General features: G+C 38.6%; 1 long non-coding RNA gene across 1 annotated transcript in view; it reads right to left on the bottom strand.

The window, feature by feature from the left end:
• Nucleotides 1-17,396, bottom strand: part of LOC141146233 (uncharacterized) — a 69,676-nt gene extending 52,280 nt beyond the window's left edge. The window contains exon 1 of the long non-coding RNA XR_012244836.1: nt 17,269-17,396. This is a non-coding gene — a long non-coding RNA (uncharacterized lncRNA). The remainder of the gene's footprint in view (nt 1-17,268) is intronic.
• Nucleotides 17,397-21,121: the final 3,725 nt, after the last annotated feature.

Raw genomic sequence — 21,121 nt, 5'->3', positions numbered from 1 at the left:
GATGTAATTTTCACCAAGATAGACGCAATTGAAATCTTTAAAGACGTGAATTTGTTCCTGAGACTATTACATGAAAAAGAGGGACTAAATAAGGGGAAATACGGGTGACTTCATCACACAGGAAAGGGAGGCAATTGATACATTGGTCTCCTTACTTGAGGAAAATAAAATGGAGACAGAATCTCCATTGAATCAATAAGGAAGAGGACCCTCTGGCCCTTAGGAGAGCTAAGCTAAAGATTAAATCTTTGAAAATGCCTACCTTTAGGAGTAATAGTTGGATCAGTCTCTTTCTGGACTTGGTTCCCACTGACCTTAAACTACACAATTGGGAAAACCCCATTGATAGACAATCTCTCACGAAAAGGCCCTTAAGGAACTAAAGGAAGCCAAAAACATTGTAATAAAGGGGAATACAGTAATTCTGAGTGAAGATTACTATGAGAAGGAGGTTAGATGCCAGTTGGAGGATGAAAAATAGACATTTGTAATTTGTTTTGTTCTGAATTAATTTTTATTAATGAATTTCGACAAATCAAAAACCCATTTAATATTTTTTAAATTCAAAAAATTCGGAAATTCTAAATTCAATAATCCCGAAAATTTGAAAATCTTAAATAATAACTAACTAAAAATAATTTAACTATTACTAACTATTAAATTATAGGTATTGGAATTTCCTTTCAAATTTGGCTGTTAGAGAACGTAATGAAAATGATTTTATCCGAAGTTACGAATTATCCGAAATAACAAATGCCGTATCTAAACGAATGGAAGCTAACAAATTAATATATATATATATATATATATATATATATATATATATTTAATTCCTTACTTCTTTATTATAAATATTTCAACATTACAAACCAGAATATATTATTATTGGATATAGTACTTATCACTTATACAGTTTGTACATAAATTCCTTATTTTGAATACCATACATATAGTCAATCCACAGCAAATTCTGAATTTTTCTTTTTCCTACATATATACAGTACATATATTCTCCAATCAACAACATATTCATAAACATACAACAAAACAACACACAAGCTAAAAAAGAAAAAAAAATGTCCCCAGCTCAAGCAAATTAGAGGACTGTTCAATTTCCTGCCCACTATAGTATTCTATGAAAAGTTACCTCTGCCGGTTGCTTGAGTCAGTAAATTCTTCTCTCCCCGCTGATTTTGTCCTCTACCTCCATTTTCTGTCTAGTACCAATTTTACTATCCATAATTACACTTGCCCACCCTTCTAAAGATCAGCAAAAGCCAATGAGGATGGGGCTAACCGTGGAACCGAGATCCATGGCTTCCACAGTTTGTACAAGTAATTGGGTATGCCTCTGTTACAATAGATCTGTTGTTCCTTCAGAATATTGTCGTTTACATGAAGGCGCCATTCCTCAAAAGAAGGGGTACTTGGAGATATTCACCTTAGGGAAATTAGCTTTCGTGCCATAAACAGTAGTCTGCTAAGTTCTTCATCAAGGTAGTCCAGCAGGCAAGTTTTAGGGTCTTTATGGATATATGTATTAAATGTTTCATTAATTGTATTCACCACCTTTTGCCAATATTTAGCCAGTTTAGGACAATTCTACAACATATGTAGTAAATCAGCAGGTGATTTTTGGCACCGTGGCCAGTCTGGGGAATCACGCCTACCCCACTTAAATAGTTTGACCGGTGTTCTATATACCCTGTAAATTATAAATAATTTGGTCAGACATTGTGCTGGAGATAATGAAACTAGGGGTAACCTTTTAATATTATTTGCCAAGTTTCATCTAAAATATCCCCTATATCTAGCTCCCACCCTCTTCTGCCCGGACTAACACCCTCATCTCGATATGATATTGTAAGTTACAAATTAATATTAATAAAAATGTTTTATCATTACTATTATTTATTATTAATTCATTCCGTTCCATTTGTTTAGATGCGGCATTCGTTATTTCTGATATCTCGTAACTTCAAATAAATTCGTATTCGTTACGTTAACTAACAGCCAAATTTGAAAGGAAATTCCAATACCTATAATTTAATAGTTAGTTATTATTAGTTAGTTATTCTTTTGAATTTTCAGATTTTCTTTCTTATTTTCGGATTTTCGAATTTTCAAATTTACGCATTTTCAAATATTCGCATTTACAAATTTACAAATTTACGAATTGCGATCATAACAAAAGTATTTATATGAACTGAATGACTGAAGGTAAAACATATATTTTCATAACAAAACCCGAAAAAAAAAGAAAAATGAAGAAACAAAAACAAACAAATTTTTCAGCAGTGCACATCTCTAATGCAAAAAACTTACCCTAAGCTATCAGGGGATCCATTTCCTATTTTGGTGAGCAAACTTAACACCAAATTAGTGTATGCTAAAGAGGCTGGCCTAGTCACAAAAAGGAAACTGGATTACCTCAAAGTAGATTAGTTTAACTATCCTGTATGTTGTTATGTGATCCCAAGGATACACAAGGATCCCCAGGCTCCACCAGGCTGACCAATTGTGTCAGACATTAAAGGCCCTCCCTAGAGAGAATAGGAAAATATGAAGATTCGTTATTGAAAGACATGGACCAAAGATTGAGGTCGTATGTCCAGGAAATAAAAGATGTGTTGTGGAAAATCTCAGACCTAAGGGTAGGTGAAAACTCTATACTCGTGAGGGTCAACATAGGGTCACTTTATACGTCAATATCCCACTAGTGTGCACGAGCAATCCTCTACTTTCTGGAAAAACTATCCCAACATGGGACCACAGAATGTGTTCATTCTTGAGCTCCTTGAATTTGCATTGATGAATAACTTTTTTTTAGTTTTGTGGTGGATACTACCAACAAATTAGAGGGACCTCGATGGGGGCACTGCGGGCACCAGCATACGCATTCCTCCTGGGCTTCTGGGAAGAACAGATGGTCTACAAAATGCCAATATTCCTCAGCCATGTTAAACTCTGGCTGAGGTTCATTGACATTGTTTGGATTGTCTGGATGAGAAATATCTTAGTGAAACATCAGTTCTGGGTGGGCTGAACCATGAATCTATATTTGTTTACTGGTATAATTAGATATTTAATATAAAATATATGTTTTACCTTCAGTCATTCAGTTCATATAAATACTGTTAGGTCTCTTGCACACTGTACTGATATAAGAGCATCAGACATTCCTGGTAGAAAAAACGTGAAGATGGGTTGTATATCACTTCCATGCATTTGCAGGTATGTAAACACAAGCAGGAAGCATGGCATTTGTGCATATTTGCAAGTATTTGTGAGAATAAACATAAAAATACTGACCGGCAACTCAAGATTTCAGTTTTTTTTTCTTTATTCACTGATTAATATGCAGCGCATGTTTATGCGCCTGTGTGTACTGACAATGAAAACAATGGATGCATTTAGATTAGTAAAAAAAATCCTGTACGCCTGAAAACTGAGTATTTTTAGGCAGCAATGTGCAAGAGGCTTAAATTCTAATGTACATTTAACCTAAATGCAGGTACGGGCAGTGTGTTTACACTGGATGGTGAGGGGTGCTTTAACCTTATACACACTGCTTATGATTTGTGAAGCTAGCTGAACACTTTCCTCTGCCTGCTACACAACTGCAAAACTTTATGCAGCCTGCAGCATAATCTGTTTAAGTGTCATCCAAGCCCAGTCATGGGAATATCTTGATCCTTTGCTGTATATATTGTTGATCTGCATTCACTCAGCTATAATATCTGAATTGAATCAGAATATAAATTGAACATTGGGATACTGCATCGATTGAATTCCCAATGTTCTTTGCTCCCTGCTCATGGACTGTGTCAGACAGTGCATCTTTGGTTTTGCAGTATAGCTAAGTGGAATATTCAAGCCCTGTTTGGGTGAACCACTATCCAGTTTTTGCAACAAGAGGTGTTTTTCACCCTCATAGTCAACAAATCTGGATTGAACTAAATCTGTGATGAATAGGACTATACTGCATTGACTGTGCCTTATGTATGCTACACCTCATGCTTGCCTCTGCTATAACAATTCAAATATATAGAAGACAGCATTTACAGGCAGTTATACAATTATGTTAGCATATTCACATTCTATTCATAAAACCGAGTCTTCTGTGAACGTATATCATTTTTTGGACTCCTAGCCCATTATTGCAGATTTCTGCCTTTCTGGGAGGTGGTATACACTATGTGGTATTGATAAGTTGACGGTTAAGAAATTGTTCTTTCCTCGATTCACCCAACCACTTGGTGTGGCCACTATTTAATGTGTTTGAGGGGGGGTCGTGGGAAGACAAAATTGTCTTTTTTAGGTGGTGATGGATGTAATTTTCTACTAAAGTGATTTACAGTTAATATATATTTTTCAGATGAATTAAAAAAGTGTACGTCACCGCGTTCTTTGACGTTCAGAATTTCTGACAAGATTTGTGTGACCGTGTGTATTCAAGACAAGTTTGAGCCAACATCCGTCGGAAAAAAATCCATGGATTTTGTTGTTGGAATGTCCGATCGTGTGTACGGGGCATAAGTCTCTTAAGGTATCCACTGCCGCAGGGGATGGACAATTTAATTCACCCACTGAGACAAATTTTTCTATAGTGTATATAGGGTTACATGAGACTACATAGATCGTGTGAAGTTTGGACACCGGTTACTAGATTGCTCCCATATGCTTTCTTTAATTAAATAGAGGAATCCTCCCACTGTGCTATTTATTGTATTCTCACGACGAGGACTCCTTCGCTGTCAGAACCCACCGATCAGCTCTGCAGATAATTAGTTGCAGCACTGATTGAACAAGAATTTTCCAACAAGCCGGTTCATGAGAAGTCGATCATTAGATTGACTTCTCACAAATGGGAATGGATATATAGTTACATAGTTACACAGTTGATCCAGAGGACGGTAAAAAACCCCAGCAAAGCATGATCCAATTTGCTACAGCAGGGGAAAAATTCCTTCCTGATCCCAGAGAGGCAATCGGATTTTCCCTGGATCAGCTTTACCTATAAATGTTAGTACCCAGTTATATTATGTACATTTAGAAAAGAATCCAGGCCTTTCTTAAAGCAATCTACTGAGCTGGCCAGAACCACCTCCAGAGGAAGCCTATTCCACATTTTCACAGTTTTTATATGTGAAAAATCCTTTCCGTATTTGGAGATGAAATTTCTTTTCCTCTAGGAGTAAAGAGTGCCCCCTTGTCCTCTGTGTTGACTGTAAAGTGAATAACTCAACATCAAGTTCACTATATATATGGACCCCTTATATATTTGTACATGTTGACCGTATCCCCCTTAATCTTCTCTTCTCAAGAGAGAATAAATTCAGTTCCTCTAATCTTTCCTCATAGCTGAGCTCCTCCATGCCTCTTATCAGTTTGATTGCCCTTCTTTGCACTTTCTCCAGTTCCCCAATAGACTTTTTGAGAACTGGTGCCCAAAACTGAACTGCATATTCCAGATGAGGTCTTAATAATGATTTGTACAGGGGCAAAATGATATCTCTCTCTCCAGAGTCCATACCTCTCTTAATACAAGAAAGGACTTTGCTCGCTTTGGAAACCGCAGCTTGGCATTGCATGTTATTATTGAGCTTATGATCTACCAAAACCCCCAGATCCTTCTCAACTATGGATTCCCCCATTTGTACTACCCTAGTATGTATAATGCATGCATATTCTTAGCCCCCAAGTGCATAACTTTACATTTATCAACATTAAACTACATCTGCCACATAGTCGCCCAATTAGACAGTGCATTGAGGCCGGCTAATTTTGTTAATTGTTAATTGGAGACATCCTGTAAGAACGTTATTCCACTGCATAGCTTAGTGTCATCTGCAAAGACTGAAATGGCACTTTTAATCCCAGACCCTATATAATTTATAAAGATATTAAAAAGTAAGGGTCCCAACACTGAACCTTGGGGTTTTATGTGAATAGATGGATCAAAATTCTTCCAATCCCTGCTGAACTAGATGAATTTCAGTGGCCATCTTAAGAGATTTCTGCTTCCTCCTGCAAACCCTTCTTAAATACTATTGGCCAAAACAATTATGGGAAGCCTCACTGGCCAGTAGGGAAGCAGGAATTTTGGGTTTTGAAACCAGGAACATTTTGGTGAAATGACGCCATTCTGTGGAATCCACTGTTATCGATGTGAAAGGCAAAATAAATGTGTTTTAGTGGTTTTTGAGTGTCCAATGGACTTTAAATGGCTCCTAAAGGTTATGTAGGCTCCTTTATATTAATTATTGTTTTTATATTTTTTCATTTTTTTTTTCTTTTTACAAAAACTTTCACACAAGATTCACAACATTTTTTTTTTTGTCTCTGTGGGTAGAAATGGATGGACTTGTGTCCCTTTTCAACCAAACTAACTATGTAACTTTTACCCAGGATTCACACATTCTTCTAGTTAAATCTAATTAGAAAAAGGTGTGATTCTTAAGTGAAAGTTATATAAATCTTGCGTTAAAACATTCAGGAATAGTCCCCTTTGTTTCTTTAAAGATGATTTTCAGATTTGCATATTTTATACAGTTACATTGGTCCCACCTGGAACAATGTACATATTATACCTGGCTGATACTCCTGGTAGCTGGAAATCACTGAAGTAGACACCAGAACTGTATACAATTCAATCAAGCTATGGCCTGTTAGGAGCTTGTTGTTGCCTCTAACAACCCTTTCCTAAATACTGCTATTGGTCCAAAACATTTATGGGAAGTCTCACTAGTTTCTTTAAATATTCATTCTAGATATGCATATTTTATAGGGTTACATTGCTCCAGCTTGGACCAATGTAACTATGTACACTGCCTTGAAAAAGTATTCATACCCCAGAAAATTTTCCACATTTTGTCATGTTACAATCAAAAATGTAAATGTATTTTATTGGGATTTAATGTGATAAACCAATTGTGAAGTGGAAGGAAAATGATAAATGGTTTTAAACATTTTTTACAGATAAATATCTGCAAAATGTGGCACGCATTTGTATTTAGCCCCCCTGAGTCAATACCTTGTAGAACCACCACTCACTGCAATTACAGCTGCAAGTCTTTTTTGGGTGTCTCTACCAGCTTTGCACATCTAGAGAGTGACATTTTTGCCCATTCTTCTTTGCAAAATAGCTCACGCTCTGTCAGATTGGATGGAGAGCGTCTGTGAACAGCAATTTTCAAGTCTTGCCACAGATTCTCAATTGGATTTAGGTCTGGACTTGGACTGGGCCATTCTAACACATAAATAGGTTTTGATCTCAACCATTCCATTGTAACTCTGGGTGTATGTTTAGGGTTGTTGTCCTGCTAAAAGGTAAACCTCCGCCCCAGTCTCAAGTCTTTTGCAGACTCTAACAGGTTTTCTTCTAAGATTTCCCCGTATTTGAGTCCATTAATCTTCCCATCAACTTTGATCAGCTTCCCTGTCCGTGCTGAAGAAAATCATCCCCAAAGCATGATGCTACCACCACCATGTTTCACGGTGAGGTTGGTATGTTCAGGGTGATGTGCAGTGTTAATTTTCCGCCTTACATGGCATTTTGCTTTTAGGCCAAAAAGTTCAATTTTGGTCTCATCTGACCAGAGCACCTTCTTCCACATGTTTGTTGTCCCCCACGTGGCTTCTCGCCAAATGGGAATGGGACTTCTTATGGCTTTCTTTTAATAATGGCTTTCTTCTTGCCATTCTTCCATAAAGGCCAGATTTGTGGAGTGCACGACTAATAGTTGTCCTGTGGACAGATTCTTCCACCTGAGCTGTGGATCTCTGCAGCTCCTCTAGAGTTACCATGGGCCTCTTGGCTGCTTCTCTGATTAATTAGGTGAACGGTCATGTCTTGGTGGGTTTGCAGTTGTGCCATACTCTTTCCATTTTCGGATAATGGATTGAACAGTGCTCCGTGAGATGTTCAAAGTTTGGGATATTTTTTTCTAACCTAACTCTGCTTTAAACTTCTTCACAACTTTACCCCTGGCCTGTCTGGTGTGTTTCTTGGAATTCATGATGCTGTTTGTTCAGTAAGGTTCTCTAAAACACCTATGATGGATTCACAGAACAGCTATATTTATACTGAGATTAAATTACACACAGGTGGACTCTATTTACTAATTAGGTGACTTCTGAAGGCAATTGTTTCCACTAGATTTTAGTTAGGGGCATCAGAACAAAGGGGGCTGAATACAAATGCACGCCACACTTTTCAGATATTTATTTGTAAAAAATTTGGAAAACCATTTATAATTTTCCTTCCACTTCACAATTATGTGCCACTTTGTGTTGATCTATCACATACAATCCCAATAAAATACATTTAAGTTTTTGGTTGTAACATGAGAAAATGTGTAAAATTTCAAGGTGTAGGAAAACTTTTCAAGGCACTGATTATACAATACCTGACTGATAAGCCTGAGATCTGGAAATCACTGAGGTAGGCACCACTACTCCAGTGATCTCCACTTGGTCCTGGGCTCCATGCCGAGCAGCTGGCCTGATGCATTCTGAACACAGGAGGTGGACTGCTCACCATAGCTGCCATTCACAGAATGCTTTGCATTTTCTAAATAAATGCAAAGTATTCTTTGATTGGACAAGGTGAAAAAGGTGGGGTGGTGATGCCAGGCTCTCTACCTTGTCTAATCAGAGAAAGCTTTGTATTCATTCAGAAAATGCAAAGCATTCTGTGAATGGCAGCTATGCTGAGCAGTCCACCTCCTGTGTTCAGAATGCAACAGGCCAGATGCCTGGCATGGGATCCAGAAGCGAGTGGAGATCACTAGAGTAGCAGTATCTACTACAGTGGTGCAAAGGCTAGGTATGGTATCTACGTAGTTACATTGATCCAAGCTGAACCGATGTAGCTATGTAAAAATATCCATACCTGGAAGTTTTCTCTAAACTATTTGTAACTTAAATGTATTGTCTCTTTAACACTGAATTACTTGATTGTAAATACTCTATGTTGGTTTAAATGTGATGTTTGGATTACTACAGAATGTGCTAGTAACATGTACAAATGTACTCATAAGACTCCTAGATCTCAATCATTATAAGTCACATACTTTTTTATGGCCAAAAAGTCCATTATTCTGCTATTTAAAGAATACTGAATCAACTTTTCATGTTTATGTTGAAAAGAAAGGCATGGTATGATAAGCGATCAGCTGGGTTCTTAAAATGTATTATTTAGAAAATACTACCAAAGTGTTGACAGTAAACACATGTGTAAACTGTCAGTACTATATGTGCTATCAATCAAACATAAAAAATATCAGTGGTATTTATTAGTTTTATTATAGCTCTAGGGGTCAGTATGCCATTTTCCCTTATCCATGTTTTTCTGTTTGCATTATCCAGAGAAAAAAAAAAAAAACGTCTAGCCCCGTGAAGAATATAATAAGATGAAAATTGTATACATTCATGGCCAAAAAACAGACTACAGGGTACAGTTTGGTGTCCCAAAACCACACCTTTGATATTTTCATACTCCTTTTCTATACCCAGTACACACAGATGAAGTACATTGTTAGTGTTTTTTGAGTAATTGGTAAGTTAGAAATTGAATGTACAAAGACAAAATTAGCTTTTATTAACCACTTCAGCCCCGGAAGGTTGTACCCCCTTCCTGACCAGAGCACTCTTTACAATTTGGCACTGCGTCGCTTTAACTGGTAATTGTGCGGTCATGCAATGCTGTACCCAAACTAAATTTGCGTCCTTTTTTTCCCACAAATAGAGCTTTCTTTTGGTGCTATTTGATCACTTCTGTGTTTTTTTATTTTTTGCGCTATAAACAAAAAAAGAGTGACAAAAAAAAACAATATTTTTTTACATTTTGCTATAATAAATAAACCCAAAAATGTTTTTAAAAAACATATTTCTTCATCAGTTTAGGCCAATATATATTCTTCTACATATTTTTGGTAAAAGAAATCTCAAGAAGTGTATATCGATTGGCTTGTACAAAAGTTATAGAGTCTACAAACTATGGGAAAGATTTATGGCATTTTTATGGCATTTTTATTACTATTATTTTTTTTACCAGTAATGACGGTGATGCAATTTTTAGCAGTATTGCGACATTGCGACGGACAGATCGAACACTTTTGGCACATTTTTGGGACCATTGACATTTATACAGAGATCAGTGCTATAAAAATGCACTGATTACTTTGTAAATGTAACTGGTAGGGAATGGGTTAACACTAGGGGGCGATCAAGTGGTTAAATGTGTGTTCCCTCAGTGCGTTCTAACTGTATGGGAATTGGACTGAGTAGGAGAGGAGACATATCGCTGTTTCTACTTACTAGGAACAAACGACATGTCTCCTCTCCTCTGACAGCACAGGGATTTGTGCTGTCCCCTTGCTGGCACTCGTGCACACGATCCTGCGTGACCTCTGGTGGCTCTTAAAGGAAACCCCGTATGGGTATGGGGTTTTACGCAGGGGAGCCATTCTGCCGATGTAAATACATGTGAGCCAGTCAGGAACCAGTTAAATACAGTTTGTATTATGCGCCTGTCATGTGTTCTTAAAAAATAGGCAATAGTCTGCTTGTATCATATGAATCATTTAAAAACATTCCATATTAGAATACTTAACTTTCTTAAAAAAAAAAAAATACCTACAAAGAAACACATTGATATATCAGCATTATATAAAGCAACCTGAGGCCCTAGATGGCTATAATTGCAGCCCAACACAAAATTGTAAACTTACTTAAAAATGTTGATTTTTTGGGGGGATTTGTTTTTTTTTTTTTAAACGCATTTATACTTAGCAAACACATGAGGCTGAAGAGAAATGTGACAGTGTCTTTTTCCTGAACTTTTTTAAGTTTTATCTTCCCAAAAAAAAATGTTCCCTTCATAATCATGCCTTATTCATGTCATCCGTTTTCAGCAGCACCTAACTTTGTGAGCAACTATTTTCAAGGATGAAGCACGCAAAAGGCAAATTAGAACCAAAATATCTGATGAGCACCTTGAGAACTCATTGAGAATTGCTACTACATCCATCAAACCAGATACTGATGCATTAGTTTATCAAAAACAGTATCAAATATGGCACTCGCTTTATGTTGCCCTCTTTTACTAAAAAATTACAAAAAAAATAAGTTTTATTACTCAGATAGGTACATTATCTATATCAGTGATCTACTTAACTTTCAAAAAGTACAGTACATTTACTTCTGTCTATGTTGTTGTTAGCAAGATTTTCCTTAGCCCTTGTCCTGGGGACAACCTTTTTACCAGATATGATGTGAAGGAATCTCTGCAATCATGCCTCCAACAGCAGTAAAACCTGAGAGGTGTTCTAATCCTTAGTGAAAATGTCCAAATTGGGCCCAAATAGACATTTTTCCTCCCTGGTGTTATGTGACTGGGGAGCAGGTAGGTTAAATTTGATGTTATCACTCTCACTCTCTCATATTGGTCACTGGAAGTTCAACATGCCCCTCATGGCCGAGATCTCTCTGAGGATCTGAAAAAAAGAATTGTTGCTCCACATAAAGATGGTCTAGACTATAAGAAGATTGCCATGGCCTCTCCATGGTTGACCAAAGAAGTTGAGTGCATGTGCTCAGCGTCATACCCAGAGGTTGTCTTTGGGAAATAGATGTATGAGTGCCGCCAGTATTGCTGCAGAGGATGAAGGGGTGGGGAGTCAGCCTGTCAGTGCTCAGACCATACGCCGCATAATGCATCAAATTGGTCTGCATGGCTGTTGTCCTAGCAGGAAGCCTCTGCTAAAGATAATGCACAAGAAAGCCTGGAAACAGCTTGCTGAAGACAAGCAGACTAAGGACATGGATTACTGGAACCATGTCCTATGGTCTGATGAGATCAAGACAAACTTATTTGGTTCAGATGGTATCAAGCGTGTTTGGCGGAAACCAGGTGAGGAGTACAAAGACAAGTGTGTCTTGCCTACAGTCAAGCATGGTGGTTGGAGTGTCATGGTCTGGGGCTGCATGAGTGCTGCCGGCACTGGGGAGCTACAGTTCATTGAGGGAACCAAGAATGCCAACATGTACTGTGACATACTGAAGCAGAGCATGATCCCCTCCCTTCGGAGACTGGGCCACAGGGCAGTATTCTAACATGATAACGACCCAAACACACCTCCAAGATGACCACTGCCTTGCTAAAGAAGCTGAGGGTAAAGGTGATGGACTGGCCAAGCATGTCTCCCGACCTAAACACTATTGAGAATCTGTGGGGCATCCTTAAATGGATGGTGGAGGAGTGTAAGGTCTCTAACATCAACAAGCCCAGTGATGTCATCATGGAGGAGTGGAAGAGGACTCCAGTGGCAACCTGTGAAGCTCTGGTGAACTCCATGCCCAAGAGGGTTAAGGCAGAGCTGAAAAATATTGGTGAACACACAAAATATTGACACTTTGGGCCCAATTTGGACATTTTCACTTAGGGGTGTACTCACTTTTGTTGCCATCGGTTTAGACATTAATGGCTGTGTTTTGAGTTATTTCGAGTGGACAGCAAATTTACATTGTTATACAAGTTGTACACTCACTACTTTACATTGTAGCAAAGTGTCATTAATTCAGTGTTGTCACATGAAAAGATATAATAAAATATTTACAAAAAATGTGAGGCGTGTACTCACTTTTGTGAGATACAATATATACTTTAAATGAGGTCTTAAGCTGGCTAGTTGGAGTTTAGAGCCCAAAATGTGAGAAGTGATTGCCATGTATCCATGTATACATAATAATCTTAAATCCGTAATGACAAGGATTAACATTGTCTACAGCAATTTGTTTAAAACATTATTGGCATAGGTATAGATTGGTTTGTTTCAGTTTAATAGGGAAGGAAGTGCTTCTGCATTTAGTCTACATGTAGATTTTAAATTCAGTGGTGTAAATCTTGAAAAAAGTGCCAAAACTATACCAGTGGGAGTGGCAGCATTCAACGTATCCATCAATAGGAGAAGAGCGTATTTGGCAGAGACTATATGCACATGCAGGGGAGGACTGGGATAATTTGGCTTGGGGGAGAAATACAAGTAAGTGGCCGATTTTATTCAAGGTACAGATTTCTGTGGCTTAAAGAAATGTACTATGCAAAGTGTAAAATTAAAAATGCAACAAACAGACCCAAGGCACTCAACCCTAGAATGGGCTAGCAGTTATATGTGGTATTAACATGCATCCAATTGACTCAGTTCTGTGCTGCATGCAATCTACTGAAACAGAAATGCAAAGGCTATATGCTGTGCACTGCTAAAGTCAAGGTATCAATGACAAACAAGTAGATAAATTGGAGGATGGTAAATAAACAAATAAAACTTGCTTCCATATAAACCATGTATTAACATTTATTGTGTAGCCATGGATAAAGCACACAGTCCAAATAAAAACACAGTCATGTGTGAATGACGCAGTCTAATTTTAAAAGGCAAAAGCCTAAGCCTCATACAAACTCAAAAACTAAATAGAGGGCCCAGCACTTGTGATGGAAACAGGGTTGTTTATTCATCATCCTCCAATTTATCTATATGTTTCTTATGGATACCTTAACTTTACCAGCACGCAGCATATAGCCTTTGCACTATGCCAGGGATCCTCAAACTACGGCCCTCCAGCTGTTGTGGAATTACACATCCCATGAGGCATAGTAAAACTCTGACATTCACAGACATGACTAGGCATGATGGGAATTGTAGTTCATGAACAACTGGAGGGCCATAGTTTGAAGATCCCTGCACTATGCCATTGTGTGTCTGTGATGGATTAGCGTGGTAAAAGGTGGGGGTGTTCCTAAAGGACGTGCTTTTGGACACATCTTTTTTACATCCTTCAGCATCAGCTTCGCTTGCAACACTTGACATCTGGTCACATGACATCTCAAACGCATAGGAGGTTGGTGCTGGAAGACTTCCATCTGCCAGAGCCTGTAATCAATGCATGGTTGAAAATTGTGATGTATGAATAATGTGTGGAGTAGAAATGTAATTTCATTGTGATTTGTTTTGCAATGACAATAAATCTTATCTTACAGGTCTGAACAGGGAGTGTATAGCTATATAATGACTAGCATGTATCACTGAATGTACCAAAAACAGGTTTGGATGAATCATTTGGTTGGAATCATTTGCTCCAATTTGCCATCTTTAAGTCTTAATGCAGTTTAACCACTTAAGGACCAGAAGATTTCCCCCCTTAGTGACCAGGCCATTTTTTGCAATATGGCACTGCATCACTTTAACTGACAATTGTGCGGTCGTGCGACACTGTACCCAAACAAAATTGACGTTCTTTTTTTTCCCACAAATAGAGTTTTCTTTTGGTGGTAATTGATCACTTCTGCCGTTTTTATTTTTTGCACTATAAACAAAAAAACAGCGACAATTTTGAAAAAAAAAAACAATATTTTTTACTTTTTGTTATAATAAATATCCAAAAAAAATGTAAAAAAACAAATGTATTCATCAGTTTAGGCCAATATGTGTTCTTCTACATATTTTTGGTAAGAAAAAATCGCAATAAGCGTATATTGATTGGTTTTCGCAAAAGTTATAGCATCTACAAAATAGGGGATAGATTTATGCCATTTTTTATTATTATTATTTTTTTTTTACTAGTAATGGTGACGATCAGTGATTTTTAGCAGGACTGAGACATTGCGCCGGACAGATCGGACACCTAACTGATATTTTTTTACACTTTTCTGGGAACCAGTGACATTTTTACAGTAATCAGTGCTAAAAATATGCACTGTTATTGTATAAATGACACTGGCAAGGAAGGGGTTAACACCAGGGGCGATCAAGGGGTTAAATGCTTATGCTCTGTACCTCACTGTAGGCAGATCTAAGTCATACAAAGCAAATTAAACCTGGCATATCTTGCTTCCCTAGAAGCATGACTATCTGTTTTAGTCACTAGATAGGTTTGTGCATTTAGAAAGTAACATGATATGGAGCAGGAAAAAAACACATCCTAGAGATGGTGGAATCCACATGACTTTCCAAAAGTAAGCTATGTCTAGTTTTTAGGCTTACCGTGGGACTTTTTCTGATCTCCACAGGCACAACTTAAACCTTACTTTACCTTACTTTACACCACAGTATTTTTCAACACCCTGACAAACTGAATATTGCTTTTTTGACTTAGTTTGGAGTTCTTTAATCAGGCGAGAGAAGTCAAATTTTGTGTTGCAATGGCTGCTTTTTATAAATTGATCACCTCTTCTATTCATGAAACCTGGCCCCTGGAAGGTTTTTTTTATGTCTTTCCATGTTTAAAAGATCTTTTGCGTAGAGTAATAATGATGTGATGTCTGCTGCAGCCCAGAGACGTTCAACAGTCTTGACAAATAATTTTCTTTTTAAAAAAAGTATAAACATAATATAAAGGCACAAAATGTTCATTTTAAACTGCTGTGAGTAATAGTAAATTCAAAGCCACTTTGATTTCTGATACATATATTTCTTTTCATGTGGCAAATTTGTGATTTTATTTTGTTTCGTTTTCTGACGTAGGGAATAGATACAGCCATTCATTATTAGTTAGTTGACTTGCTGTTTCAGGAGGGAAGTCAAAATTCTGGTATAAAATATAATTTTATTGCCATTTTTAAATCCTAGCTCTGTTGGAGCCAGTAACTACCCTGTTTCCCCGAAAATAAGACATAGTGTGATTGTCGGTAATGGCTGCAATATAAGCCCTACCCCCCATAAGCCCTACCCTGTTTCCCTGAAAATAAGCCCTACCCTGAGAATAAGACCTACAAAGACTTTAACTAGGGCTTATTGGGGGGTAGGGCTTATATTGCAGCCATCACCGACAATCACGCTAGGTCTTATTTTCAGGGAAACAGGGTAGTAAGTTTTTTCTGGATTCAGCAACATGAATGGTCATTTAAAGCAACTCTGTGGCTGAAAAAAAAAAATACATTTTTTTGTGGTAACGCTTCAGAAAAATCTTAGGGCCAGAGGTGGGTTTCCCAATAACCGTGATTGTCTATCACAGTGATCGCATGGTTGGGCACCCATCCTACTGGCTCCTGATTATACAGTAAACATTGACTAGGAATTATCGGTGACAGTGTCAGGGGCGCCAAGTGAGTATGCCCCCTGCACAAAACAGCAGCGTGGGTGTATTCATATGGGCGGCAATCCAGTGTCAAAGCTGCAACATATCTGCGTACATCAAAGCCTATAAGAAAAATACTAATAATACTCACCGTTCCAATGGCCTGTGACTCCAGTCGTCATTCCTTTGCAGGGGCTTAACCGAAAAAATATAATGTGCAGTAACCAAACAAAAATAAAAACAGTCATAACTTGCTCTGCTAGGTTTCCTGGCTCATGAAACATTCACTCCACAAGGTGTATAAAATAAGGTCCTTTACATGCACTAGTACTGTAGAACCTCACAAACAGGATGAGGATGATCCATATTCTGAATAGAACAACAAGATTGTTATTGTAACAAATTAAGTGAAATAATAAAATATACTTTAAGGCGCCATGCACACTAGGAGCAGAAAAAACGTCAATGATTTTAGCTTTAAAAAGTGGCATAAAAGACACAAATTGAAACCATATTGTTCAAACTTTAAGCGAGTCTATGAGAGTTTAAGAGGATTTCGTTTATAGGTGTTTTTTGCACTACACTCCCTTCTGCAAAAGCCAGGAAATGATGTACAGTGACAACACACCTCCTATTTTTTTACTAAAAAAACGTTGAAACTTGACATTCAGAAGAGATAAGAGGAGTTTAGGAGAGACTGAGATTTTTACAGCTCCTAAACTTCTCCAGAAAACGCGATAGAGAAGGGTTTTTTTTCCTGCCTCTCAACGTCCCTGACAGAAAATGCCTGTAGTAGTCAAAATGTGCAAAGACACATAGAACACAATAGAAGCGGCAGGAGAAAAAAACATCAAACACCTGTAGAATCGACGTTTTTTAAGTCCAGTGTGCATGGAGCCTAATAATATCATAAAATTGCACTCACAAAAGTGAAAGAGGTACATTAGCCTGTCATATGCTCATTGAAACTGAATTAAACAGGCTTTCATGGCCACCAGTGGACCTGTCAACCTTACCAGCTAGTCAGGATCCAGGATGGACTTCTTTCCCACACAGCTCCAATATTGGCCATTATAAGCTGTTTGATTCTGTTTCCTTAGGCTTATGATAGGCTGATGTACCTTTTACCATTGTATTAGTGAATGTTTTTATATTATTAAAGCATATATATTTTATAACTGCACTTACGTTGTTGCATCTCAGCTGTTTGCTGTGTTTCTACCCGACTATTACATTTCTGCAGCTCTGCTAGTGAGTGATTAAGCACCTAGGAGGTGGAACCAAACATATACAGCCAGAAATGTTGGATGCCGAAGAGGTGTAACTCTGCAAGTAAGAGAAGACTGGAGTCACAGTTAAAGTAGAATAACACAGTAATAACACACAGACACAGTTCTGCTCTCAAGTTTACTTGGACCAGAGAAAGGTTTAAAGTGATATTAGTTAGCCAAGTCCTGTATAAGTAGCCAGAGCTTGGTTGAAACAGTTTCTGTTAAAACAATAAATGGCAATCAACAACAAAAGTAACACCAGTGTGTACAGAGTTAAACAGTAATAAGCAATTCATACTTTTGGATGCATAAAATGCACTTTTTGGTTATTTTCTATTGACAGATAGCATGCCTAATTTCTTTTTTTTTTCCTTTTTTTTTAATGCACAATAAAAAAAAGGTGTGTAGAATAATACTTGGCTATGTGTTTTACTTCAAATGACAGTTTGGGAGTAGGCAGTTATATTTTAAAAAATACAATAGTAAAATTGACAAGGGACACCAATATAGTTGTATCTTTGTTCTTCAAAACTATGGGATAACGGTGTTGTGGTAACTTGCACAAAAAAAAAAAAAAAAAAACATAATAATATTATTCTTGATATCACTAGAAAAAAAAAGCCTTTGAAAATGTGTTTGCAATAACTCCATCAGTATCACCAGTAAAGTAGCTTCATTATTATCACATTAAAGAAGAATAGAATGTGCGCTGCATTTGGAGATTTCATAATTTGCCACGTCACGAATGTTAATTCTCCATTATGAACGCTAGTTTACAAGACCGACCGCTTCTGGCTCGTCCTTGCTTCCGAGCATGCGTGTTTGTACTTTGGACTTTTGTCCGACAGACTTGTGTACACACGCTCGGAAAATTCGACAACAGACATTTGTCGGCGGAAAATTTTAAAGCCTGTCATCACACATTTCCCGGAAAATCCGATCGTGTGTACGAGCCTTAAGTTTAAATTCTTGGGAAAATTGGTGTGCCTATCACATAAACAGAAAGTTACATTTCTGGGAGCGATTCATACGTCAACTTTGTACAGCAATCCTCCAGGTTGCCATATTACATTGAATTTTACAGAGAATTACAGCAGCTATTGACTGAAAAGGAAAAGTCATTTTTAATACCATTAAATTACAACGTGGCTTGTGCAGCAATTATATGCTATACTACAGTATTTTTATTTTAAGGGTTTGTAAAGGTTCATAATTTATTTTTATTACAAACATGCCTTACTTACCTGCTCCCCGTCGGCACTTCTGGCCCCTCCCCCCTACTGAGTGCCCGCATAGTAAACTGTTTGTTTTGGGGCGCTCGTGCATGTCGCTCCCTCAGTGTGTCTATAAGAGGTTTAGCCTTGCTCCCTCCTCTCTGACTGTGATTGACAGCAGTGGGAGCCAATTGCTCCTGATGCTGTGTGTCAGCCAATGAGGAGGCAGAGACCTTGGAGAGCTTTTGCTCTTATACACTTCGCTGGATTGGGATCGAGCTCAGGTGAGTATATGGGGGGTGGAGAGGTGGGGGCACTGCTGCACACTGAAGGTTTTTTGACTTCACGCATGGAATGCATGAAGGTAAAAAACCTTCAGCCTTTAGGACCACTTTAAATGCTATTATTTTTTTCCGCAAAAATGGATGTAGCACCCTGGTGTTTAGGCCGGGCGAATTAACCAATTTAGTTTGCACGGTAGTAATTGTCCTGGCTAATTGTTAGGAGGTCCACTGATATCCCCCTAATTCTGGACTTGCTGCACTTTTCTCTTCTGTCACTAGGGGGCATTGTAGCTGGTGACATTAGATTGACAAGGGCATAGCAAGGATAGATTATGAATGGATGGGGTGTCTCAGCCAATGGGCAAGGGTTTCTTTAAGCCTCTTGGCCTGCCGGAAGAGCTTATTTATTTGGGTGGAGTCAGGTGATCGGGGTTCTGTGCCACCTGGACGGCTGTCTGGGTGGACGTGTGTTATGTCGCCCCGGGCAGCTAGGCTGGAAGCCTGAGGCCTATCCCGTGGACACCTGCCTTCTAGACTGCCTGAAGCCTATCCAGGAGCAGGAGAAGCAGCGTAGTGTTGGGACTGCAGGACTGGAGTCCAACCGAGTTGAGAAGGTTCAGCCGGACGGGGAACCAGTTGTGGTCAGAGGTTGAGGGGAAGCTGGCGCCACTAAGGGACCATCCACCTTGTTACCAGAGACTACTGTGAGTAGCTGAAGCAAGTACCTGAGCAGTCTTCTCACCAGCCAGGGACAGTGAAGAAGTGGGAAAGCATCAGCAAGCCCCAAGCCGGGGACCCAGCAGGATAGCGGGGGTGATGCTTGAGGAGTATACAGCGGGATAGCTGTGGAAGAGCTCAGGGGATCCAGTGATGACTGGGATCTGGAAGTCTTTTGAGAGACTGGGAGCTCAGTGTGTGAAGATCTACAGTGGGATACTGTGAGATAAGTAAAGGACTATTCTATGTTATCAAGAGTTATGTACAACTACCGTTAGTGACTGTTGCAAGATTAGTTGCCATAGGAGACAGCGGTCCTACCTTTACAGAAGTGTTATGCGGCTGGAAGCATTCCACTGTATGGCCGTCTACTTATAGAAGTCTCGAGTCTGCCAATTACCATTGCATCTACTCATGGGTGTCCTTGCCCTAACCCTTTCTCCCCCAGTTCTGTTAAGAGACAATAAATCTCTTGTTTGCATTCAAAAAGTGACTGGAGCCCATCATTCTTTTTGCATCACACCCACAATGCCTGGTAACCCACTCTACAAGGATGGCTGTTAGCTCACCCTAAGCCTTGAGGTCACTATTAGGCCTCTGGGGCCCCGGGACCTTGCTACATGGAGTTACCCTTTAATTTATGGGAGCAGATAATCATATGCTCCAGCTGCATTTATTTGCTTTAACCCCTTGCTGACCAGTGCACGAAGATGTACGTCGACACAATGGCATGGTTGGACAAATGGGCGTACAGGTACGTCCCCTTTAAATCGTTGCATAGCGGGCGTGCGAGCACCCGCCGCATACTCCGTAAGCATGCCTGCAGGTTTCGCGGACTCTATGTCTGCCGGGGGCCCATGATCGTGTCATGGAGCGGCAGAAAAAACAAGGCATTTCCCTGTTCTGCCTAGCAACATGACAGAGATCTACTGCTCCCTGTCATCGGGAGCAGTGATCTCTGTCATGTTCTAGAAAGACAATCCCCCTACAGTTAGAATCACTCCCTAGGACACACTTAACCCCTTGATTGCCCCCTAGTGTTCAACCCCTTCCCTGCCAGTGTCATTTACACAGTATTCAGTGCATTTTTATAGCACTGATTTCTGTATAAATGACAATGGTCTCAAAATAGTGTCAAAAGTGTCCGATGTGTCCGCCATAATGTCGCAGTCACGATAAAAATCACAGATCGCCAAAATTACTAATAAAAAAAAAATTATAATAAAAATGCCTTAAATCTATCCCCTATTTTGTAGACGCTATAACTTTAGCGCAAATCAATCAATATACGCTTATTGTGATTTTTTTACCAAAAATATGTAGAAGAATACATATCAGCCTAAACAGAGAAAGAAATTAGTTTTTTTTATATATTTTATGGGGGATTTATTATAGCAAAATGTAAAAAATATTGCTTTTTTTTCAAAATTGTCGCTATTTTTTTGTTTATAGCACAAAAAATAAAAACCGCAGAGGTGATCAAATACCACCAAAAAAAAGCTCTATTTGTGGGGAAAAAAAGGATGTCAATTTTGTTTGGGTGGAACGACGCACG

The sequence above is a fragment of the Aquarana catesbeiana genome, linkage group LG01 (assembly GCF_042186555.1).
Source record: "Aquarana catesbeiana isolate 2022-GZ linkage group LG01, ASM4218655v1, whole genome shotgun sequence".
Taxonomy (NCBI): Eukaryota; Metazoa; Chordata; class Amphibia; order Anura; family Ranidae; genus Aquarana; species Aquarana catesbeiana.
The sequence above is the reverse complement of the archived record's forward strand: the minus strand, read 5'-3'. Positions and strand labels throughout refer to the sequence as shown.